Source organism: Canis lupus, chromosome 13 (assembly GCF_003254725.2).
Source record: "Canis lupus dingo isolate Sandy chromosome 13, ASM325472v2, whole genome shotgun sequence".
Classification (NCBI taxonomy): domain Eukaryota; kingdom Metazoa; phylum Chordata; class Mammalia; order Carnivora; family Canidae; genus Canis; species Canis lupus.
This window is the reverse complement of record NC_064255.1, coordinates 17,803-44,448: the sequence shown is the minus strand read 5'-3', so window position 1 is coordinate 44,448 and position 26,646 is coordinate 17,803. Positions and strand designations below refer to the sequence as shown.

General features: G+C 37.6%; 1 pseudogene; it reads right to left on the bottom strand.

Moving 5' to 3' along the window:
• Positions 1–412: 412 nt before the first annotated feature.
• LOC112641974 (AP-2 complex subunit mu-like) lies at positions 413–26,591 on the bottom strand (annotated as a pseudogene).
• Positions 26,592–26,646: the final 55 nt, after the last annotated feature.

Here is a 26,646-nt window from a genome sequence, read left to right as displayed (position 1 = left end):
AAAAAAGGGATTTTACTCGTGTCAAATCTTTCTTGGTTCTTTTTTTTTTTCCCCGCTCTACAGAGTTTATTGGGTTTATAACTGGACAAAGTCACACATGTACAAAATGAAGCTCACACTATCCCAAAGCAGAATAGGGATTGAGGGCTGGGGATCCGTTACTGGCCTTTGGGGGAGCTCCGAGGTGAGGGGCAGCCAACCCTCCCGCTCCAGAGAGATGTGGCCACAGGGGAGAGGAGGAGAGGGAGCCCACCTGGCTTTGGTCACAGAACACAGAGCCTGGCACTGGGCCAGGGCTGACAGATGGATGGTGGAGTAGGAGTCCCAGAAACCACCCTGCCCAGGGAGCCCAGGGAGCCCAGGGAGCCCAGTGAGCCAGGGAGCCCAGGGACTGTTCCACCAGTCCCTCTTGCAACGTGATTGGTCCAGACCTAGACTCAGGGGCTGGTGCAAAGGGAAGGCAGCAAAGCAGGAGGTAGGAGACACTGGAGTGTGGTGGCCCAGGGCACCCAGACCTGTGGAAAAGGGCGGGTAGGGAGGCAGGCTGCACTGCTACTAGGCAGCTAGCAGCGGGTCTCATAAATGCCGCTGTGGCCAATGTAGTGCACCCATTTGATGACATCATGGTAGCTGTAGTTCAGCTTCGGTTCAAACACCTTCAAGTAGCGCACCTTGAGGCCAGAGGGTGCGAATGGCACCTCAAAGTTCATGGAAATGGGGGGTCGAGCCCATTTCTTCTTGTCATTGGCGGGCAGAAGTTCAATCTCTGCGTTGATCTGCGATTCCTTCAAGCCTGCCACTGCGCTTTATCTTCTACACGATGGCGTTCTCTCTGGCCTTGCACTTGGCCTTCCCCTTCATGCACATCACCTGTACCCCGCTTGTATTCAGTAGAGTTGGGATCCTCACCTCAATCTTCTGAGCCAGTAAAGAGGGTTTGAAATTGGATTTGATGACCACCTTGACCTCCAGCTTGGTGCGTCCCAGTTCTCGCACTACTGGGATCACCCGGAAAGGAAGGATGATGTCCTTGGTGGTGCGATACCTCATTAGCTCAAACTCTCCATCTGGTGGGATGAAGCTGATGCTGCGTTCAGAGTCAAACTTTCTGAGTCGCACACACTGGTGGAAGGTGCAGTCATCGATGGCAATTGATTGCTTTCCGTTCTTGCTTGTTTCATCAGCTGTGCCTTTGCCTTGCTTCTCAATGACAATCTTGTCATTCATCCCAAACTTGCATTCAGGCATGCCACTCAGGTAGCTCTTTATCACCACCCGGTCCTGACACATGGGCACTTAGCACCTGCCCCTGTGGGGACATGAGGAGGTTCACACTTTCCAGCACATCCAAGAAGAGCTCATTCCGGCGATACTTGATGCCCTCCCACTGCCAACCAATCTGCCCAGTCACCTGGCTGGTGATCTGGGATTGCTCTTCTTTTGTCTGATGCTGGCTCTTGATACCCTGCTGAGTGATGAAGATTTTCAGTGCTCCTGTCTCTGAATTCTGTGGATAGCCAAAGTCCAGGATCTCATCCAGCAGCTCATATATGAGCCCAAAATTGTTCTTGATATTCTCCTCGCTGATCTTGCCAAAGTAGGCAGCCATTACGTCACACATCTTATAGAGGAATTCAAAGACCATGGCAGCATTGACATTCTGCTTGGTGACAGCTGCCAACCAGATGTTGGACCGCTTAACATGGAAGAAACTGGTGCGAGCGATGTTGGTGATGGGGCTGCACACCTGCTGCCAGGGTGTGGATAACATTGACCCGAAAGCATCCACTGCATTCCTCCCGGTGTCATCTCGGTAGACCTGGGAGAGGAGCACCTCCCCCTTGTGATTATAGATGAATAAGCCTCCAATCAGCCTCCTCCAATCAGCTCAGTCTCCAAGGCCCATCACTCTGAGAACAGACCTGGTGTCCACGGCTGCCTGCTCAGCACCACCCACCCCCGCCAGCCACTCTCCAGATCCCAAGATCTTTCTTGATTCTTTAATATCTATTCTTCTTTGTAAAAATAAATTAATTTCAAAATTATAGAATTACACACTTTTAAAAAAAACCTAGCTCCCATAAAGTTCATAAATGAGACTCATTAGACAGGCAGACCAAAGTCATTTTCTCCCTGACCTCCTGTTGAAAGCATTTCACTTTCACTATCATGAATTTTCACTTATTTCTCCTGGTAGAGAGATGGGCAGATGAATAGTGAAGTCTTTTGGCAACATGACATTTCATTTATTTCCCTTCACTATAGAAGCACTGCTGAGAGTGATGAGGAAGGAGGATGCCTTGACTCATATCTCCAGTTTTTGTATGATTGATTGGAGGGGGCTAGAGGAGATGACGTAGAAGATTTTTCCTAGATGTAACACTCTAGGAAACACTAGAGACCAAGACAGGTAAGGACTGAAAAATATCCTTGGGATTTAGCAGGTAGGCAGCCAGTGGTAATTCATTAGAGAGCAATTTCTGTGAAGGAATTTGGGATAAGGAGTAAGAGTTAGGTGAGTCAGGGAGTGTCAAGCTGAGATGAAATTCATTAAGGAATGAATGGAGCATGAGCAAGTGGTTAGCATGGCCCTGAGAAGAAGGGAAGGGAATATCCATTTGGTGAGATAGAGGAGGTTGATTGCTTGCTTACGTTTAATGATGGGAGAAATATAAAGACATTTAAATATTGATGGGAAAGACCTTCTAGAGAGAGATAAGAAGAAAGTATGTAAAAAGAGAGGTCCCTGAAAAGTTACACAATGGAGGGATTTCAGAATATAAGAGCAAGGATTCACCTTAGAAGGAAGGAAGTAATAAAATAGTTCATTAAAATGGTTAACTCCATTGAGGAGGAAGGGAAAAGAAAGGAGTTGAAATAGTGACTCTACAAAAAATAAATCTTCATAAAACGTCAACAATTCTCCCCCTTTTCATACCAAGATTAGCTCTCCATGCATTCAGGCACCAAATGACAGGATCTGAATATCGGCATCACATCTGAATGAATGCACAGAACTAGGTGGAATCAAAATATATTTAAATCTAAATTTAATGCCATGTATCTTTCCTTTCTTTAAACTTTCCCTTCTCAATATCACAGCAGTGCCCTCATGAGTAACAAGAGCAGAAATGGATTCTAAAATTGGTCATTAACCCTCTTTCTTCTCTCTAATAATCACTTATTTTTTTTAAATTTAACCAAAGTACAAAGAGTATACTTAATAATCCAAATACAAACATATTTTAAGTTTCCCTTTATGGTCTGGGTAACATTGGCCAAATCAGTATAGCATTCTAAGCTCAGGGTGGACTTAGAGAACTGTATAAAGATCTTTTCAGATCTAAGAATTCTCTGACTCTAAATTAGAGAACATTTTCCAAACAGTGAACAATTTGGTTTTAACCAGGAAAATAAATAGAGGAAATGTTTCTCTTGGATTTTCACTTTGAAATTTGTGCTTAAATTAAAACAAACAAACAAAACAAAATAAAACAGAGTTAGATTTCTTTTCTTGTTTTAGATTTCTTTTTGAATAGTGTTTATATTTTACACAAAGTTCTTCTCTATTATTGTTTAGTTTTCTGTCTGAAGTCAAATACCATTAATATCATTTTGCTCTTTAATATATTTTATAATACATCAAGCTGTTTTCTCTATTAAAATAATGGAGCTTGGGGTGCCTGGGTGGCTCAGTGGTTGAGCGTCTGCCTTGGGCTCAGGGCAGGATCCTGGAGTTCCAGGATCAGGTCCCACATCAGGCTCCCTGCATGGAGCCTGCTTCTCCCTCTGCCTATGTCTCTGCCTCTCTCTCTGTCTGTCTCTCATGAATAAATAAATAAAATCTTTAAGAAAATAAAAAATAAAATAATGGAGCTTAATTAAAAATAAAATTGTTATTTTTTTGCCTGTTTCATTTCTATAGTACACTTAAAATCAATCCAAATATCCAGAGAAACTGAAGTACATGTACTAATAAATTTGGCAGAATCATTGGTCTTTTTCAAAAGTCCTGATTTCTTAAAAAGGCTCAAGATAAAGATCATAATTTGATAAGATCAAATTAAATAAAGATCAGATTATGATTTTTATTCATGTGAGAACCAATTTATTTTCACCTCCATGAGAAATGAAATGGGCCTCTGTGATTGCTTAGATAGAACTCTCGTGCAAAAAACCGAAACCTACTCAAACTAGCCCAAGTCAAAAACTTGCAGTGTTGTTAAAAGGATACAAAGAGTCTCATAGAAATGACACAACAGGGATCTCAACCAGAAAAAAGTAAAAGTTGGTCAGAAGCAGGCCCACCCTGATATCTGTAGCACATGGCACAAGAGTACAATGAAGACTTATACACCATATGAGCAAATATTTAAAAGTGGTAAGTCAAAATACTAATATATTTGTTAAGTAAGATATATTTGCTCTTTCTAGTCGACAAACCTGATAACTTTTAAATGTAAACCTATGGTCTATTATGACTGAAAGTTAGCAAGATATCACATATAAATGAATTTAATTATTATTATACATATCTGGGTTTATTGCTGGTCAGCAGATGTTTGGATGACTACTAAAATGTATATAAACAATAAATAACATTTACTCTAAAAAATTAATTCTTGCTTTTGTTCCAGCAAAACTGCTGATTATGTTGTCAACTTTATGACAACATAATCAGCAGTTTTGTTTTTTATTATTATTATTAAATATTCACTTAATATGTTTTATCGATGGTAATGCTTAATTAGACAAACCACACTTGAGTCACTGTAGTTCTTAAATAATATTGTTTGTTTCAACTTGGACAACCATTGTTCTTATGAGGCAGTGGCAACAGGAAGTGTCAATAACTCAGAAGTGAACCAAGGATTTTATATCCCATAACTTAAAATTTAAGATTGCATATGAAAATTATTACTCCACAAAAAATACTACAAAATATACTAATTTCATATCAATCCATAAAATTTATATTTCATCAACTCTTTTTACAATATCTAGAACCTCTTAGTTATATAAAAAATAGTATTATGTATGTTACAACACATTTATATACATTTATAAATGATATGAATTGTTTAATATTATAAAATGATCCTTTTCCACCATGTACAACTATTCTAATACTATGCTAATTTGTGAATTCCTCTGGAGTCACAAATTGGAACATTCGAAAAAAACAAAAAAATATACATCCTGCACTATTGTAAATGACATTTTCTTGTGCAACAATCCTATTGCACTCATGCTGGTTTAGACAAACATTTGACAAGGTAAGCCAGTCTTTTCTCTTACTCAAAAGCCTCTACCTGCCCCAGGATGCCCTGTATTTTGAAGCAATGCCTGTCTCTGACATCAAAGAGACACAACAACTGGTACCACTGCTTTTGTTTTCAAAGACACAGGGCAGAAGATACAGAGAAGCATTTCTATTAGGACTGAAGCATTAGTTGTGTTAGTCACAAGACTGAATGTTCAGAATTTAGGGTCTTGCTGTGCCAATGTGGAGTATTGGCTACTGAATTTTAGAAGTGCCCTTGAGTTCTCTAGTGACGTAATTTTCCTTGTGTGAGTTTGTAATATGTGGACCCCACATACTTTAAATGGTCCATGGCAGGACCTTTTATTGACCTTTTCTGTCAATCTTACAGCAATCCTACACATGAAGTTTGGAAGATCTGGAAGCACACAACTCTATTTCTCAATGAGGCACATGGTCTTAGTGCTGCTTCTTTGCATTTTTGCCATATTTTCTTTCTTTTTTTTTTTTTTTTTAATTTATGATAGTCACACAGAGAGAGAGAGAGAGGCAGAGACACAGGCAGAGGGAGAAGCAGGCTCCATGCCAGGAGCCAGACGTGGGATTCGATCCCGGGTCTCCAGGATCGCGCCCTGGTCCAAAGGCAGGCGCTAAACCGCTGCGCCACCCAGGGATCCCTTGCCATATTTTCTTGCCACTTTCTTCAAACTGGCTCTCTGTGCTTTATATGGTTCTACCTAAATTTTACATGGTTTGTGGCTTTGGCATGCAAAGGCTCTCACCCCCTCTACTGAATCTTTCAGTTTAGGTTCCATTCATCATGTGATAGTCTGCCTGGCCCATCATGGATGAGATGTCCACCTCTGGTTCAGCTGGGGCTAAGAAAAGCATAATTTGTAGAGTGATGTCCAATTTACATATTAATCTTTAAATTTTTTCATATTAATCTTTTAAAAAGTCGGAGTTTATGACCTATTAGCAATTGGAATCTTCTTTGTACCCAGGATTAATATCATGCAAAACTTAAAGATTTCATCGTGTGCTTTATACTTCAAAAAGTGAATATTTCAATATGAAGAAAACAGTAAGAATATAAACTTATTAAAAGGTAATTTAACTCCTGAAAATATCAGATGTCAAGGCAGTGGTTTTGCTGTTTTGATTTTTGTATTTCCAGTGGAACATATTAAATAAATGAAGGGGTGAATGATGAATCTCTTCTACCTTCTATCAGATATGTTTGATGATGTTACACAAAGTGAGCCCTATGTCTTCTAGCACTAACTAGTTGAGTGTTTCCAGAAAAGTCATGTACTGTCATCTTTCTCCCAGAAAAGGTCAAGCTCTCTTTCTTGGCTTAACATTTATTATCTCTGCCTAGACTACTCTTCCCAAAATTGTAGAACCCATTCATTCTCGAACTTGTGGTCCATGGTCAACTGTGAACTCCTCAGAGGCCTTCTCTGACTGCTACTGGTTACTTCAGGTACTTTCTCTCTCATCTCTTAGCTGTTGGCTTCAAAATAGTTATCCAAATTTGTAATTATCTTATTCATCCAGCTGTTTATTTTGTCTTCTCTGCCATGCCAAAAGTTCTACATCCTAAAACCCAGCTATTATCTTAATATCCAGGTATCATTTTGGCATATAATAAGTGCTAATTAGTATTTGTTCAATGCATGAGTTTTGAAATAAGGCTGAACTGGCCCTATTAGATCACAGTACTAAGATCAAAGTTGCACAACATTAACAATGGCAGACAACAATAATTAAACCGATTGTAATTTCTACTTAAAACATAGTCATGGGACAAAACTGTTACCAAGCAAGATGGAACAAATTGTTCATTGCATAAGATCTAATGTTGCTTAATCAAGAAACAGGAATTTCACAAAAACTTCATTAAGTAGACCAACATCATACAATTTCTGTTGTGTAATATGTAAATTTCAAGTGTTCATGATTCTGTTTATAATCTAATCATACAATAAATATTAACTCAAGGATAAGATGGTGCAGGGTCAGTGCAAGGCTACCCCATGAAAATTGCAAACATTGATCTTTCAATTGGTTGTTTTGTCCTTTAAAGGTAGATAATTGCATTGACCGGGCTAGATTGACCAACTACTTCCAAACTATAAAAAAATTGCCTAATTATAGCAATTACCAGGTCAAAAGGGGTGAAGCATTTTATAGCTTTTATTTCATGTTGCTCTGTGGCAAGAGGTGATGCAATTTGCCTCAGCACCAGGAAGAGAATTATGAATACTTATCAATTGGTCAATTGAAATGGAGATGATTTTCTGGTTGAGATTTTTTTTCACCTCCTTATAACAGTGGTTTCCTTAATAGCCATTTTTAAAATTACAAGCAAGTGCTTTCAGTATTTCCTGACTACAGTAAGTTTTGGAAGTCTATTTCAATGTCACTTATTAAACTGTGAACCCCTGAATTGGCAGACCGTCATATTTGTCCTGAATCTCCCAATCTTGTCTAACACATTTTAGATAGTAATATTTATTGAATTAAATAGAAAATAACTGTGAAAATAAATAGATATAAAATGATATTTTTTTGGACTACTGTGAAATTAAGAACTTCAGTCTAAGCCTAAATGATCAGTTAAGTTTGCCAAGTCAGTAAAACAAAAGCCTCACATTAATGGTTCAGGATTATGTAAACAAAATAACTCGTTGAATCCTATCTTTTTTACTTTTCAACTGAGTTCTTTGGACACGGTCTCCAATATAGATTCAGTTCTTTCATTTGATTACTTTATTAAAATTTAAACATTATAAAAGCACTAAAAGCAAATGCTTTTTATCTTAAGAATTAGGTAATGGAATATTTAATAAAAAATAATTATGCTTTATAGAAACCCCATGAGTCAGAGTAGGAGTTATCAAAAAGTTTAAAAGTCTACTGTAAGATAGGGAGAGCAGAGGGCACTTTGGCATCTATGAAAATTATTAACATACATTTCTTTTGATCAAAAGTTCTTTATCTTTGAATATGGAAATACCTGAACATGCGTGAAATAGCATATGGACAAGGTAATTTATTAGCATAACTTGTAACAACATGATATTAGAAATAACCTAAATGTCCATCAATAAGTAACTAGCTGGGGGCACCTAGGTGGCTCAGTGTGTTAAGTGTCCAACTCTTGGTTTCAGCTCAGGTCATAATCTGGGGGTCATGGGATCAAGCCCTACATTGGGCTCCACACTCATGCTCTCTCTCTCTCTTAAATAAATAAATAAATAAATAAATAAATAAATAAATAAATAATATCTTAAAATAAGCAACTAGCTAAATGCATTAGAATATATTCACATGATGGAATGCCTTACAGCCATCAAAAAATTAAAATAACCAACATGCAGAAAAATTAAGGTGCAATATATGTGTTTCCATGTATGTAAAATAAGAGAAAAAGAATATATGTGTGTGAGTGTATGAGTGAGTGTTTATATGTATAGGCAGAAAATATCTTTGGAAGGACACAGAGGAAACTTGATCTTGCCTTTCTGACCAGAGGAAACTGAATAGCTAAAGGGTAGATGTGGGAGGAAGATTTTTCTCTATATTCCCTTCTCTGGTTTTGGATTTTGGTCTATGTGACAATATCACCTAGACAAAAACAAAGAAATGCATTTTGAAACACAGAAAAATAAAACCAAGTAAGAAATATTTTCCTCATATAGTCATAGCCTAGATTGCACCGATTTCTCCATAATCTTCCTCTCATTTGATTTGCCAACTTGCGATCACCATTGCCAGCTTCTTAAAAATAAACTTCTAGGAACAAAAAAAGGAGAGAAAGAGAGCATATAAAACAGAGACGAGATGAAGGATGGTGAAAAAGAAAAGCAGAAGGAGAAGGAAGGTGGGAGGAAAAGGAGAAGAAACAGAAAGATGGCTTTATATAAGGACAGAGAGAAGTTCCTTTGGATCCTTTTAGTGAGGGTTTTGAAAAAAGTACAACTTCAAGGTGTATTATTCATTCCACTTGTTAATTTCCCAACAGCTCACACCTTTCATCTGAAACTCCTATATTTTTTTAGCTTTTAAAAGTTTCACAATGTATTCACAATGTAGATTTCTGTGACTTAAGTGACTCATACTGAAGTCTAAGAAGCAGTTGCCCAGAAAATAAATTCAGAAACGTGCCCTACCCTGTCTTGCCCCAACCCCTTTCTTTTTTTTTTTTTTTATATTGCCCCAACCCCTTTCTTAAACCCACTCACAAAACCATGCTCAAGTTAAGTAAAGAATACAAATTAGAAAAGTAATAAAGCCAGCAATTATGTTTTTGTTTTGTGGATTGGTTAGTTGGTTTCTATTTCAGAAATAACCTGGTGTAGAGTTAAGAATATCAGAGCAGGCACCAGTACTGGTTGTCACACTAGCATCTATTGGGCATTACCAGGCACTAGAGAAATAGTCTGTGAGGCTCTGGAGATACATCAGCAAAGAGAACAGTTTTTGCCTTTGAAGAGCTCATTCTCTAGTAGGAGGGAGAGATTTGCATATAACCAACTGAAGCACAAGGTGATAAGCATCATACTGGCAGCATCTGGTGCCATCAAGAGCTGAGAAGGGAGAGCGAAGTTCTGCTAGGTTGGGGGAGGCGAGCTGCTGGTAGAAAGGAAGTGATGTTGGAGCTTTGCTTTGAAGAATAAGCAGCTTTCTTTTTCCAGGCAGGCAAGGGGTGAAGAGCATCTCAGACAGAATTATGAAACAGTAAGTCACTTATGGGCTGTGGCATGGATAAGACCAGGCATATGAAATTCCCAGCATACTAACTATATGTAGCCTTTCTTTCCCCTACTGAAGAATGGTAATGAAATGAAAGTGAGAAGTTATATTGAGGGCAGTAGCAGTAATACCCTCTGCCTTACCAAAAACAAACAAATAAATCTGCAAAGCAGTACTTTATTTTTTGAAAGACTTAAGTTGTGACTTTGGTATTTGAAAACACTTCCAACCAGTCTCTAAGATCACTCCATCTCCACCATATTAAGATTCAGATGAGAGAAGAATGTGTTGTTTTGTGTCATTTCAACCTCTTTCCACCCCCACCTCTCACCTCCTACTCCTCTCTTTTTATGTGTCCTGAAGATACAAGGAAAGTGATGGTAAGAATCTCCCTGTTTTTCACCAGGTAACACTAACACTGTGACTTAAGATCTAAAAGAAGTGCTAAGAACTTTGGCAGGTCAATGAATTACCATGATCTCCTCACCAGAGACTAAAGCCTGGTGCTTATGGTACACACAGATCCCCAGGGCTTGACATACCAGAAAGAAGGTAAAATATTCCATCTTGTATGCAAATGGTATTCATTAGCCACAAGCACCTGGCCAAGTGGATCTGTTGTTATAAAATCTCAATAGCAGTATTGTCAAGGAGTGGTCCTGGTAAAAGGCACTTAGCTTCAGCATGGAGAAATGGATTGCTGGCCACAGATTCCCCTAGCCTGATCCAACTTGCTTATATCTCCAAAAGAAATGAAGGGAAAGAATGTAAACAACTCTGAACAGCATATTTTCACACTAGCAAAATGATTCAGAGGTTATACCAACAACTCAATGATTCATTCATAATTTGAATGGGAAAAGAAATTTGTCAATAGGAATGTGTTTGGTGTGGAGTAAAGAATCCTGGCAATGTTAGCCCCAGGATGAAGTTATTATAGTATTGTCTTCTTCTCTTCATGGTCCCAAAGATGAATGTATTTAACAACTTAATTTTAATAATACACTGATGAGAAGGACAAGCAGGAAGGATAGTATAGGAATATGTTACTTCTCATGAAACAGTTTCCTTATTTTCTTTGTTTCTGGAGAATGTATTGTATTTCTTAATAACTGAAACCTAGATGAATCATCGGTCTCCTAAATACCTTGTAAGCTAGTCTACCACTCCGTCTACATGACTACACCTGTTCCCCAGCTCACCCTCATCAACTTCCCAAGGAAATGTACTTGGACATGACATTGAATCAGCATTTCTAAAGTCCTATAGTAGAGAATGACATGACATATCACTTCAAATAAGCAGTAGCTGAAAACAGTCCTATAACCTGGGGCTAAGAGAACCAGGATTATTGGTTTTTTTCCCCATACTCTCACTCATCAGATTCACAGTCTCAGGTATTCAAGTCCAAAGGATTTGTTCTGGGGGGAAATTATACCAAGATAGATTTTTATATATTCATATATCATATAATATGTGTAATTTTATACTATATTATAAAACCATTTCATGTATATAGATAGCTGTATAGAAGAATGAAGACAGTGAATTTTACCAAAAAATAAAGCCTTCCACTTGCATACCAACAACTTGTTAAAGCATGTATACTGATTTTTTAATGGAATTCTTTCTAAAAGAAATTACATCTTGTCCTTATTAAGCAGTAGTTCATGGATATCATTTAAATTTTTCTTGCTGATTTGGAGTCTTAATTAACTATCAATCTCATTAAGAATGTATGCATATGAAATCTGTCTCCTTTTTTATCAACTCTTCTTGCCTTCCTTTGAGTTTGTTGTTCTCAATGTTCTATTCACAGAGAAAATAGATACATTTTTTAATACTTTCACACACACACACACAAGATGAAAAGTCGATAAGCTCAGTTTTGTAGAATCAGTAACTGCAAAGGACATGGATTTAGTGCAGAGATTTTGTAAAAATTGTCTAGAGAACTTAAAAGCCTTTATCACCTAATTACAATTCAGAGATCTGGCCCAGAAGGTTTTGGTACTGGCAAGGTGTTGCTGTAATTTTATACTAAATATAAAAGACTTTAAAAAATTTTTGGTACACCTACAAAATAAAATAAAATAAAAGGTAAGTGGCATTTTTTCTTAACTTGGTAAGGCTTCCTTCTCCACATACCAATCAAAGATGCTTTAAATGAAAATGTCACATGAAATATTATAATATTTCTGGCTCCGTAGTGGACTGAAAATATACTACAGAAACTTGAAAATATTTGGTTTCCTATTCAACAAGATTTAAATTTAGGAATTATCAACAGAACCTATATTATTCCATCTGTAGGTTCATAAGCAAAAGATAAGTTCTAAATTATCACTCCCAAGGATCATTCTGATGTAGTCTAATTTTGAATAATATTTGAATAATCTTATTTTTAATATACTTGAATATATGAATTTTTAGGTAAATAAAATAAGCATCAGTTTCAGTAATCATTTGTAGTTTTTCTGATATGAATCCATATCTAATCAGAAATATTACTTGCTTACTTATACTTAACCATGTTTCTAAATTATTTCCCTATTTGCTGTACAAAAATACAGTAACAAGGGTGCCTGGGTGGCATGGTCAGTTGAGCATCTGACTCTTGGTTTCAGCTCAGATCATAGTCTCAAGGTCGTGAGATCTAGCCCTGCTTCCTGCTCTGCACTCAGCGCAGAGTCTGCCTAAGTCTCCCTCTGCCTCTACCCTTCCCACCTCAACCATGCTCTCTCTCAAATAAATACATCTTTAAAAAACTACAGTAACAATATTTAATAAGCAAACATGTGAATGCTTATCAGAAACAAACATTGAACAACCTTAACTAATCATCTTCATTTTAATTTTATCTAGCTCTCTTTGAAGCAATGGTGGTGCTGAAAAATTCACAACTCAGTTCACAGACCCAGTGCCAAATATTTGAGTATTCTAGCTTTGAGAATTCTGAACTTCATTATATTTTGTTTCTTTTTTTTTAAATAATAAATTTATTTTTTATTGGTGTTCACTTTGCCAACATACAGAATAACACCCAGTGCTCATCCCGTCAAGTGCCCCCCTCAGTGCCCATCACCCAGTCACCCCCACCCCCCGCCCTCCTCCCCTTCCACCACCCCTAGTTCATTTCCCAGAGTTAGGAGTCTTTATGTTCTGTCTCCCTTTCTGATATTTCCCACGCATTTCCTCTCCCTTCCCTTATATGCCCTTTCACTATTATTTATATTCCCCAAATGAATGAGAACATACACTATTTGTCCTTCTCCGATTGACTTACTTCACTCAGCATAATACCCTCCAGTTCCATCCACGTTTCATATGCTTACAGATGGTTAAGTTTGATCTGAGAAGATGCTCTCAGGAAGAGACTAAAACCTCATCTTGTTGCATAAATAGAGTGACCGTATATTCCATTTGTCCAGGACAGCCCCTATTTATGCTAGTCATCACAATCTAATTTCAATAGGGCCCCCATGTCCCTCAAAATGTCCCATTTTAAGCTATAAATTACAAGGTCATCCTATCTATTAGGTTAATTCAGAGACAATGGAATGATTTTGCTTCTTCAACTAAAACTTGAGCACCTTGGATTCTTAGGAGAAGGTAGAAGAGTCAAGAAAGACAAGAGAAGACAAGATGTTGGGGAAGATTCTTTGGTTTCCCATTTGTAAAAAGAAAGTGAACATCAAGTTGGAAGACTATATTATCATTCAACATGTCTTATGCCTGCTTCTAACCTGGCAGTTCAGTAATATCTGGTGTATTTTCCAAAAATTGAAATAACATATAGGGTTAGAAGATATTTAGAACTAGGTGACTTTGAGACACACATTTTTGAGGATCTCTGAGTTAAATTCTTTTTTTGTCAAGATTTCATTTATTCATTCATTAGAGACACACAGAGAGAGAGAGAGAGGCAGAGACACAGGCAGAGGGAGAAGCAGGCTCCACGCAGGGAGCCCGACGTGGGACTCGATCCCGGGCCTCCAGGATCACGTCCTGGGCCGAAGGCAGCGCTAAACTGCTGAGCCACCCGAGCTGACCTCTGAGTTAAATTCTTGAAGTGATATTCCACACTCATCATTTTGGATAGTGCCATTTCCTTTATAATATGCTGCCTTCTAATCCATGGATATATGAAATAAAAAAGATAATTACTTAATTTTGTCCTGGGGTTCTTAAAGCTTTAATAACCTACCTGCACTTTTACTGGCAATTTTTGATAACAAGGACCCTGCAAGGGCCAAGCCTTAATGGCTGGCTGCCACTGCTAGCGAGCCCAGTGGTCCTATAAAGACTGATTTCCTGTCATACAGCGGGGCAGATAGCCAGACACACATTTGGGGAAAGTGACCAGGAATAACCTCCAGAGACTCGGAGTTAAACTATGCCATTTGCTAGTTTTGTAAACCTGAACAAAATCAAAATCAGATCATAGCAAACTGAGGTTTTCTACAATTTTATTTGTAAACAGAGAGCTAGACCTCTAAGATAAGATCCAGCTCAAACAACTTGGAAATACCTTGAACTTTGTTTTAATGGCTTAAGCAAAATACATATATTCTCTGACTCTGAGGAAGATTAGCAATCAGATCCTCTTCATATCCAGCATGTCAACCTCCAAATTGCAGAGTTTCCTATGGGCCTCTCTCCTAAAAACAATTACACTATGTAGTATTTTCCTACCAGGAGTTGAGTTTTGTTTGATTATTTGTTTTCCACTCGTTCCTTTTTTCTTCATTGAAATTCTAGAGTGAATCCAACTTCTTTGTTTCCAATTGTCTGTTCCATATTATGTCACTAAGGTATCGGTTAGTTATTATCTGTGATATTTTCTTTCCAATCTCCTTCCTGACCTTTGATCTGTCTCCATCTCAAATTTAAATTTTGGTTTTCTGAGGCAGAAACTCTATCTAAAGCTCAGTATTTAGTCAACACTATGCTTTCTCTGAAAATGTAGCTTCCTCTGACATTTTTTTAAAATATAAGATTGATTCCTTTATTTATTTCCAGGTCCACTTCAGTATCATAACTTTTCATAGTGTCTTGTAAGTTATATTAGCTGAACTAATTAATTAATTCTTTTTTAACTTGTGGGTTTTTTTAAAAGTAACATAAAATTTACCATTCTTCGTTGTTTTAAAGTGTGCAGTTTGCAGTATTAAGTATATTTACAGTGTTGTACAACAGATCTCCACAGCCTTTTCATCTTGCAAAACTGAAATTCTGTAACCCATTAAATAGCAGCTCCCCATCTCTTTCTCCCTAAGGTCCTGGCAGCCACCTTCCTACTTTCTATTCCTATGAATTTGACTACTTTAGATAGCTCATATAAGTGGCATTTTAAACACAATCTGATCTATATTTTTATTACATATACAGTCACAAGAGCCATGGCAATATGATTTTATATGTTAGTATATTAGCACGTTAATTGTTTCAAAGAGCTTGCATTGATATTAAGTCCCCCTTTATTCAGTACTTTCTCTCCTGTCACCCTCTTTCTCAGACTTCCCACTCTTCGAACCCTTTTCATCATGGCCTTCAAAACTCAATCCCACTGTAAGCAAGCATTCTGTACTCTTAGTCTTAACTGAAACCTCAATTTCCCTGGAGAATCTTTTCTCTCTCCAAACCTATAATGAAGGCTCTTTGTTCTCTTATAACTCACACAGTCCAAGGCCATGGTGATGGGGTATAGGAAGGAGTATATAAGTTAATAGCTAATAGTCTTATGGTTAGTAGTAATAGAGACTCAGACTAATATCTAGCATAACCTTAAAAAATTATGGACCTATATAACTGAAGAGAGGTATTCTCAAAGATGCAAACAAATATCAGAAATATTATTATTCCAACTTTCAGCCATTATTTCTACTTGTCTCTGCTCAAAATAATTTTCTCAGGATTCTATGGCCATCTTCTAGGCAGTGGGCAAGATGGCTGCTGATAACAAGGTCACATCATCTTTACCCTCATCTTGAAGAGTACATCTACAATTCAGAAGTACTGTAGTTGAATAGCTTGGGTAATAAAGCTATTCTTTGATCCAGTTACTTTCTATGCAAACACTTTCCATAACTTTCTATTGGTCCAGCCTGGGACATAAGTCCACTAATTTGTGAGGCTGAACACCAAAATAGATAGCTCCTCCAAAATCACATGAAGTTCATATCTTCAAAGAAAAACATAACAGGCTATCTACTAGAGAAGAAGTGGCATTCTTTAGCACCTCGTGTTAGTTTTAAATCATTTCTTCTTTATCTTCCTCTAATAAAAGCTAACAAACCTCTCCTCCTTTGAGACATGTTAGTCAGCTCCTATTCTCAGCCATCTACTGTCATTGGTCAATACTTAACTTAGATGGGTTTGGCACAAGTTTTTCAAAATATTTATCATCATAGTGTACTACTTCCATGTCCATTTGGATGACTTCTCCAATAGCCTAAAGTCTTAAGTTCATAGTTCCTTGGTCCCCTAAAATCTAGTCTTCTTAATTTTCTTTTTTCTAAATCTTATCAACCATGGAAATCTTCTTTTTAAAAAACCTTAAGATTCTAGTGTTAATCTCTCTGACCACAAATTCTGACTTTCTCCCACTGTGTCCACATGGACATCTAACAGAAACAGCAAGCCTGATATGTCTAATTGATAAATCATGGTAGACTGTATTAAGATTGTGCCCCAGGCACTGCTACAGTTCATACACCTTGTCTCTGACCTGCTTGCCCACCTGACAAAGAGCAGCTACCCATCAGCAGTGATTCCAGCTCTGACCAGATCTCCTCCTTTGGGTTTTCTGAGTACCAATCAATCTAGGTGTACATGCAATAACATGTAAAAGGCACCAGCTTTAATCTCAGGTCATCCAGATGTTGTGAGCATCAAACAAGTTCCCTCTGGCCACATGAGTTCCAGTTTGTTTCCTCAGGTTCCACTCTGTCCCTGTGGACCTCAGCTTGCATTTTCCTTTCCTATGTGTCCTGCTGACCTACACTAACTGCAAGCCCACCATCATATGCAGAGGGGACTTAAAAATATTATTTCTCCAGATTCCCTTCATGATGATTAGCAACTTTTCTCTGATCTTCCAACATCACTGTTAAGATTTCTGTGCCTCCAGGTTCTTGTACACTTTGTACGATCTAATCCCTACAATAAATCTATTTCATATCACTCATAGGGGTACTCCTTCCCTAGTCAAGCTGTAACTGAGACACCTGATTGGAGGTTATTGCACAAAACTGTGAGAAGTATCTATAGAAAAATAAAAGTACTTAAGAAGCAAAAGAATTCACATCAAATGAGAATTTATATTCTTAGATGTGTTTGAAAAGTTCTGTATGATTGGAAATGAGAGGAATAGCAGGACTGAAAAACACTCATAAATTTTATGTCTCAAATCACTTAGGATGCTCTTTCTATGTAACCTCATCCCTTTTTCCATTCCACATAAAATCAAGAATCATTAACAATTTTTTACTAACTGGTCCTATGCTTTTCCCCACCAACCTCAACCAAACATTTTATGTTACATTTCAGCACAAAATGGTAGATTCAGCCTATTTTCCACTTTTCTTCTTCTGTATACCCCATAAGATTATAATAAGGATTATCTAAAATTATAAAAACACAATAACTAAAAGAAAATAGTGGAAGCATACAAAAACAAGTACTTTAACATATTTCTGGAATATGGAAATTGAGAAAGAATACCTCTTGTGCTAAAGCTCTAGCCCAAAATAAGAGAGAAGGAGGCTTCAGCAGATATGGGAAACACCTTGTCCAGCAGAAATCAAGATGCTTCAGAATAGAGACTATAGGTAGAAGAAAGGTCAGGAGAAAGTGGACATGAAAACGAGATTAAATGAAGACCTGTATAAGACATAGACACCTGTCTTCTCACGCAGAATGACTTGTAGTTAGGCATTTCACTGGTGCCAGAAAGCAAAGCCCCTCTCCTTCTAGTATTAGCTAGAAGAAAAGGCAGCTGGCTCACTTCCCTCTAACTATAATGTAAAGCTTCTAGCCACCAAACCTCTTCACATACAGAACACACCATAACCTTTTAATTCCCTCAGTTTTAAATAGAAATAGGCAACAAATGACTACCAGAAAACTGAGGGAAGGTTGCAGTGTAACAGAAAGACCAAGATAAATAACAAAATTATCCCCTAAACAAAAAGAATATCCAGGAAACAGCAGAAGAGAGCCTTAAGTAAAACTTTAGTGTCCTTACACAGAAAATACTAAAGAAAAGATCAACAAAATTGAGAATCAATATAAAGTCTAGTTATTAAGAATTCTAAAGAGATGAGAGCAATTTATCAAAGAATTAAAATAAGATAATTCTCCGGAGATGAAAGGAGGACCTGTCTCCAATCTGGTAGGGTCTACTTGCAACCAATGGTATGAATTTAAAAAGAACCACACTTGGGCACATTATTATAAAACTTCAAAACTCCAAAAGTTAAAAGATATTAAAAAGCTTCCACAGAGGGCTGGGAAAGACAATTGTGTACACAGAAATTAGAATCAGAAGCATTGATTCCTGGGATTCCTGGGTGGCTTGGTGGTGGAGTGTCTGCCTTTGGCTCATTCTGAGGCCTGGGATAGAGTTCAGCATCAGGCTCCCCGCAGGGAGCCTGTTTCTCCCTCTGCCTGTGTCTCTGCCTCTCTCTGTGGGCTCTCATGAATAAATAAATAAAAAAAAAAAAAGCATTGATTCCTTTTTGTTTTATTAGCGACACCACATAGTACAGCAATATTTTTAAGGTTCTGTGGGAAGCTTTTTTCCAACTTAGCATTCTCTACGCAGCCAAACCATTAATCAAGTGGGAAAGAATGAAAGAGAACTTTTTGGTCTGAAAGCACTGATAGATTTATCTCCATACCCCCTTCCTTGGGAAGTTCCATGAGGAGTGGTGACAGGTGTGAGAGTTGTGTGAGGTAAACCCTCATGACTCATAGCAGGATGACACTAGGAAGTGTCAAATTTGATAAGTCAAGAAATCGCATTATACATGATTTATTGGAGACATGGAGTTAACCACCAGAATAACAAAAAAAAAAAAAAATGAAGTTGTAAAAGTAGCGACTTCTAAAGAAGGACTTAGGTGGTAGGGTAAGTACAACTTTAACCATGTACATATATTAACATGAAGTAATTTTTAAATGTACTACCAGAGCTCCAATTAAAATTCTTTGTCTACTGTTTTATAATATTAACTACATGGGCTGTGGCAAGCAGAATGATGCCCACAACGAGCACCACATCTTGTGAATATGTTATCTTATGTAGCAGGAAGGGACTTCGCAGATATGATTAAGGTTCAGGATCCTGAGATGGGGAGATTAGCATAACTTAACTAGGTGGGCCTGACATAATCACAAGGTCCTTAAAAGTAGAAGAGGAGGGCAGCCCCGGTGGCTCAGCTGTTTAATACTGCCTTCAGCCTGGGGTGTGATCCTGGAGACCCGGGATCGAGTCCCACATTGGGCTCCCTGCACAGAGCCTGCTTCTCCCTCTGCTTGCCTCTCTCTCTGTCATGAATAAATAAATAAAATCTTTAAAAAAATGTAGACGAGGAAAGCAGAAGGGAGTCAGAGGAGATGTGACTAGGAAGAGTAGGTGGAGAGGTGTAACTTTGCTGGCTTTAGAGATGGAAGAAGATGCCAAAAGTGTAGGCAGTCTCTGGAAACTGGAAAGGCAAAGACATTGATTCACCCCTGGAGACTCCAGAAGGGAATACAGTCCTGTTGACCCCTCAATTTTATTTCAGCAAGATCCATGGCATGCTTCTAACCTGCCAAAGTATAAGAAAGATTTTTGTTTTATTTTACCATGTTTGTGGTCATTTGTTACAGCAACAATAGAAGACTAATACATGGACTTACATGACTGGAATTAACTCCTTTTGATGTTTTCCCATCTTAGACTATTATTTTCCTTTCAGCTATTACATTATGATCAGGTTTTCCATTTTAAAGGGCAGCAAAACAGACCCTTTGCTTTTCCTATTTTATAGGTACTGGCTTTTTTGTTTAGTATTTCAGGCAGTTTACCACCATAATATCAAATCTTCCTTGGTATCAATTTTGGATCCATTATAATGTGTCTATTTTCAGTGAAGCCATGATGGAACATTTTTTGATGATCTTCTTTCCTAGAAACCTGAATAATTCCATCTGATTGCCCATGTCTTTTTTCAAGAGCTTCAACATCCAGAAACCACACTTTCAGAAACAAAAAAGAAAGCGATTAAGTGTAAGAAAAAATGATTCTGTTTTTTTCTGACACAATTAGTCTTATTTCTCTGTATCGAGTCTTCTAGACATAACTTCAGGTGTCACAGCAAGGTCAGAAGCTTTTGCTAAACACTCCACTTAACAATCATGTATTTTCATTTAATTATACCTTAAAGTAATTTTATGGTTGTTATTATATGTGTACTAATCTTCACTTTCTCTAAACTGAAATTCTCTTTGCCTCTTTGTGGGGAAAACATGGACTTTGAGCTAAATATATCTAGATTCCATACCTGGCTCTCTCATTTACAGTCTACATAACCTTGGGCAAGTTATTTAACCTCTCTGAGCTTTCTCCAACCATAAATACAGAGGTTGTAATGCTTTATACTGCCTACCTCACCTCTGCAATACTGACATTTTTTTAATAATAAATTTATTTTTTATTGGCGTTCTATTTGCCAACATACAGAATAACACCCAGTGCTCATCCCGTCAAGTGCCCCCCACAGTGCCTGTCGCCCATTCACCCCCTCCCCCCACCCTCCTCCCCTTCCACCACCCCTAGTTCATTTCCCAGAGTTAGGAGTCTTCATGTTCTGTCTCCCTTTCTGATATTTCCTACCCATTTCTTCTCCTTTCCCTTCTATTCCCTTTCACTATTATTTATATTCCCCAAATGAATGAGACCATATGTTTGTCCTTCTCCGATTGACTTATTTCACTCAGCATAATACCCTCCAGTTCCATCCACGTCGAAGCAAATGGTGGGTACCTGTCATTTCTAATGGCTGAGGAATATTCCATTGTATACATCAACCACATCTTCTTTCTCCATTCATCTTTTGATGGACGCTCTTTGTTGTAAGGAGCTGTCCTCGTGTTTTTCAGCAGCCCTGGTCTCTCTATTCGTTAGATGTGAGTACATCCCCCACTCCTTGTTACAATCAAAATTTTTTCCAGACATTGTCAAATGCCCCCCTGGGGCAACGATTACTTGTTTGTTGAGTGGGTTAAATGAAATTATGTGAGTCATTTAGCACATTTTGACACATAATAGGTACACAATAAATGTAATTTTTGTATTATTGGTAGACCTGGGTTCTCAATAATGACAACAACCACATTGTATTGCATAAAAACAAAGAATGAGAAATCAGAGAATGAAAATTTTTAAGTTATTATTATCAGGGGTAAGATTGGCTATAATTCAGAGAGGAAATAATTCAGTATTAGTTCAATTAGGATTATAGGAGTTTGGTTGTGACTATTCTGAGGGAAGGAGAGGAGGGAACCTGAGTAAGTTAAAGCATTTGTGAATTTGACAGATACCAATTTCAACCTTACCTGACATTTTTTTCTTCTTTTAGTCCCCTGAGAAAAACACAGCCATTGGAATTATTTTCTTAATAATAAATTTATTTTTTATTGGTGTTCTATTTGCCAACATACAGAATAACACCCAGTGCTCATCCCGTCAAGTGCTCCCCTCAGTGCCCATCACCTATTCACCCCCACCCCCCACCCTCCTCCCCTTTCACCACCCCTAGTTCATTTCCCAGAGTTAGGAGTCTTTATGTTCTGTCTCCCTTTCTGATATTTCCTACCCATTTCTTCTCCTTTCCCTTCTATTCCCTTTCACTATTATTTATATTCCCCAAATGAATGAGACCATATTAGTTTGTCCTTCTCCGATTGACTTATTTCACTCAGCATAATACCCTCCAGTTCCATCCACGTTGAAGCAAATGGTGGGTATTTGTCATTTCTAATGGCTGAGGAATATTCCATTGTATACATAAACCACATCTTCATTATCCATTCATTTTTCAATGGACACCGAGGCTCCTTCCACAGTTTCAGCCATTGGAATTTCAAATTAAATTCAAGCCTTATTTCCACTGTCTGATAATGTAGAAAGAGTTCAGCATTGAGAAACAGGCAAGAAAATGTCTAACCATTCTGAGCCTATTTCCATATCTGCAATATAAGGATCAATAATATTATTACTTGATAGTGTTTTGTGAATATTCTGTATTTCATTGGCAACCTACAATAGAATTCAAGGATTAAGCACCTGAGACCCTACCATTTATTGGTACCTCCTATGAACCAGGCATTGGTCGAAGAGCTTGGCATATATTAACTCACTTAATCTTTAAAACAAAGACAAGAACTCCAAGAGCAGGACAGCACTAATCTAACCCTTTTTTTTAGAAAGGCACCACGGTGCTAAGGCACTTGCCAAAGGTCACATGACCAGGGGGTGATGGAGCTAGAATCACAACCTTCCAACTCCAGAGTCTAAACTTATAACAAGTAACATTTCCTAACTCTTATCCTTGCCTAGTTAGATATATATAGCTGGAGTCTGCATAAGGTTCCTTACTTAGGTTGATGGAAATGCCTTTTCACTTTGTTTTAAAGAATTTTGGGTTAATAAAGAAAACAGACGTGATAATTCAGATTCCAAACTCTGGATTCAAAGTCTTGTATAAATTTGGATCACAGTGAAGGATAAGAGCCTGAACATTTAACAGACCAGAAAGGAGAGTGATTAAAGACTTACAGTGACCAAATAGCTAGGGATTAATTGCTTACAAAGCAAGTTTATTTTTATTACAAGAGGTTAATTCATTTATGGATCATGTGCAAATCTTTTACAAAGTATGGGGAGAAGTTGGAGCAGAAGCAGATATCTCTGAAATGTTCTCACCTTCCTGAGAGTCCATAGGTTTTAGAGAGGAGATGTACATGAAAAGAAAATAAATGAAAAGAATATACATGGTTTTGGGTTCTTTGCTTTTTGGGTTTTTTTCTGGGTAACTGTTTTACTTGTTGAGACACATATTAGAGATGCCCCATTAGGAAAAGTCCTTCTGATACATTCACTGCAGTATTTAAAAATAAATGCTTATGCAAATTTTTTATCACAATCTTTGTTAAAAAATAAATCCTATATTAAAGAAACATTTTGTTCAAAATTTGCCTAAAACAAGAAAAATACAAATATTTGCTTTTTTTTTAACACAAAGTGTGAAAAGCGTGTTGGGTTGAATAATAAATTAGAGTCAGACTAGGAAGGGCCCTCGAAGCCATTCTAAAGAGTTGTGAAGGTAAAGTAGTGAATAATGAGAGTAGAAAAAAGAAACTGTATCTGAGGGACATCTCCCAAGGAGAGTGGATAGGTCTCCAAAACTGATTAGATTTAATGAGCAAAGCAAAAGGGGGAGCAGAGAAAGACTCCAAGGTAGATAAGTGGTGAAGCCATTAGCCAAGACTAGGCAAGGCATCCCATGTCCTCTGAGAGGAGAAACAGTGGAAGAAAGGGAATAACAAGCGATAGAACGACTTCAGTTTTAGAAATGTTGAGATGGTGCTTAATACACAGGTGTAAATAGCTGATGCGATACTGGGTATATGAATCTGAGTTTGCAATGATTACAACCATAAGAATTTTTATTTATTGCTAGACTCTATGCTAAGCATTTTGTACTCTGTAGCAGAAGCTGCTATTTCTAAATATATGTGCTCCCTCAATAACTATATTCACCTTTATTGATATTAAGAGAACCCATGATTTGTGGCTAAGTACATAGCTACTTGGAAAGAGACTGTGTGCCCTAATCTTCCTTGGCTAGGTGTCACTATGCAACTAAATTCTGACCAATGGCCTGGAAGTGGAAGTGTTCTCAAAAAAGCCTTTCCTTATCCTTCTTAATGCAAGAATGCAGACAATGACATGGCTAGGATAGACAGATACTTAGATATGGAAGTACAGCAACCACACAAACCAGTACCTGCATACCAGGAGCACCAGGTCAGAGCCCTAGGCACCTAGTGAGAATTATTCGTGAGACAAAAGTAATTTGTCTCTTTTTTAGATTACTAATATTTGGATGTTCTGCTTTTTAAAACAAAACCAAATCTTAACTAGGTCATGTACATCATCTCATATAATCCTCATAACAACACTATCATTATACCTAATTTAAAAGTGAGGAATGAGGGGTGACTGGGTGGTTCAGTGGTTGGGCATCTGCCTTTGGCTCAGTTCATGATCCTGGGGTCCTGGGATTGAGTCCTAGATGGGGCTCCCAGCAGGGAACCTGGTTCTCCCTTTGCCTATGTCTCTGCCTCTCTCTCTCTGTGTGTGTGTGTGTGTCTCTCTCTCATAAATAGATGAATAAAATCTTAAAAAAAAAGAAGGTAGGGATGAGCCTAAGAGAAATGAAGAGAGAGATTTGCCCAAGGTCATCCAAACAGGAGAAAGTAGAGCTAGAATTTAATCCAAGAAATCCAATGGCAGAGGCCATACTCATTATCACTAAGCTTTATGAAACCATCTACTCTTTGATCTATAAAGGCATCCCACCCAGATAAAAATCAGTCGTTTCATTTTTTAACTTTTTCTTAAAGTATAATATATGTAGAGAAAAGAACACGTCCGTATTTTTTAAATGAAGAGCATATTCAAAGTGTTATCTGGTTTCTAACCTATACTCTTCCTCCTCATTCATGTGTTCATTTTCCCTTGTCCCCAGATGACTATGTAAGCATCATTCTTTCCATGTTTATTTTATGACCCAGAAACACATTATTAAAGGACTCTGGAGACTTCTCTTTTGTAGGCTAGAAAACCACAGGTCCTTATGCTTTTACTTATAGATTTAATTTTCCAACTACTTGAATTATTCCCACTGTAAATCTTTAAGCATTCTTTTTTTTAATTTATGATAGTCACACAGAGAGAGAGAGAGAGAGGCAGAGACACAGGCAGAGGGAGAAGCAGGCTCCATGCACCGGGAGCCCGACGTGGGATTCGATCCCGGGTCTCCAGGATCGCGCCCTGGTCCAAAGGCAGGCGCCAAACCGCTGCGCCACCCAGGGATCCCCCTTTAAGCATTCTTTAATCCCTCTCAATCTTTTACCTAAGTACCCTTCATGGTGGCAAACTGAGCAGCATAAATGGCTTGAGAATGGGTTTTTCACAGCACTTCCTTTGTGCCAGGCCAGGATTCATGCATTAGCCTACCCATCATATTGAGTAGATTTAAATACTTGGTGAGTTAAGAAGTTCTTTCTGTTTTTCGGAGACAAAGAGGACTTTGTGTCATTGCTGAAAAGCCACATAAATAACTTGAAAACAAAGAGTTTGTCAGTTACAATCTGTTCTTTATATTTTCAGGATTTGAATTTGGCTAACCATAATCCACTAAAAGTCATCTGTAGACAGGAAGGCATGGGAAAAAGTGGTGCAATAGTTTCTTTCTGGGACAGACCCAGGGGGTCAGCAAATAGGGAGAGGTACACCATGCTGGAGAGCTAAATTTAGAGCAGGACAATTTCCATGGGTTAGGACATTGTCATGAGGAGGAATAAGCTCAAGAAATACAACTTGCTGTCACACACCCCCAGAAAAATCCAGGTGCCCAAATAGCTTAGATTCAAAAGAAAGATCTATGCCACTGTGAAATTCTAAAATTTAGAAGTCTAGAAGTTAATTTGTTTCCAGATATTTGGGTAAAAAAATTCAGAAAAGAAACATGCCTTTTGCTAAGAAGGAGTACTCAGAGGTAAGATTAGAATCCCAGAAGGTTCTCTAAAGATGCTCAGAAATATGGAAAATTGAAAGTTGAAATTCATCAACACTGTAAATTAATTACAGAGATGAAATAATCTTACAGGAAAGAAACAAAAGGAGTATCATTACATGCAAATAGATAAATAATGTGAAAGACTTGCAAGTTCTGGAGATACTATCATTAAAATGATTTTTATTATTCTAGTATAATGATAGGAACATGAAATTTAGATCCAAAAGTCATGTGCATCACACAAAGAATGGATTTCTCTAATATATGAAAACTACTGTTAATAAATTTTAAAAAGACCTATCACCCCAATGAAAAGGGACATGAAAAGATAGTTTACAGAAGAAAGACAAATAGTTCTTCTATATTTGACATAATGCTCCACTGTACTCATAATATGACAATTAAAAATTAAAACTACCAATGAAATACTTTTCATCTCTCAAACTGGCAAGCTTCAAAAAGTGTAATAAAGCATTATTTGCAAGACTGTGTGAAATAGACCCTTTCATAATTGCTGGCAGGAGTGAAAATTGATCCAATTTCTTAGGAGAACAATTTGGCAATATCTATCAAAATTACAAAGGTATACATCCCCTCACCCAAAAGCTTTGCTCCTACATCCTTAAGTCATCTACTCCCACATCTTGAAATGACTTGTGTTCAAGGCCTTTATATTGTAGCATTTTAAAAACCCGAGTATAGCTGACAGACATTGTCACATTAGTTTCAAGTGTACAACATAGTGATTAAAAATGTCATTTTTATGCT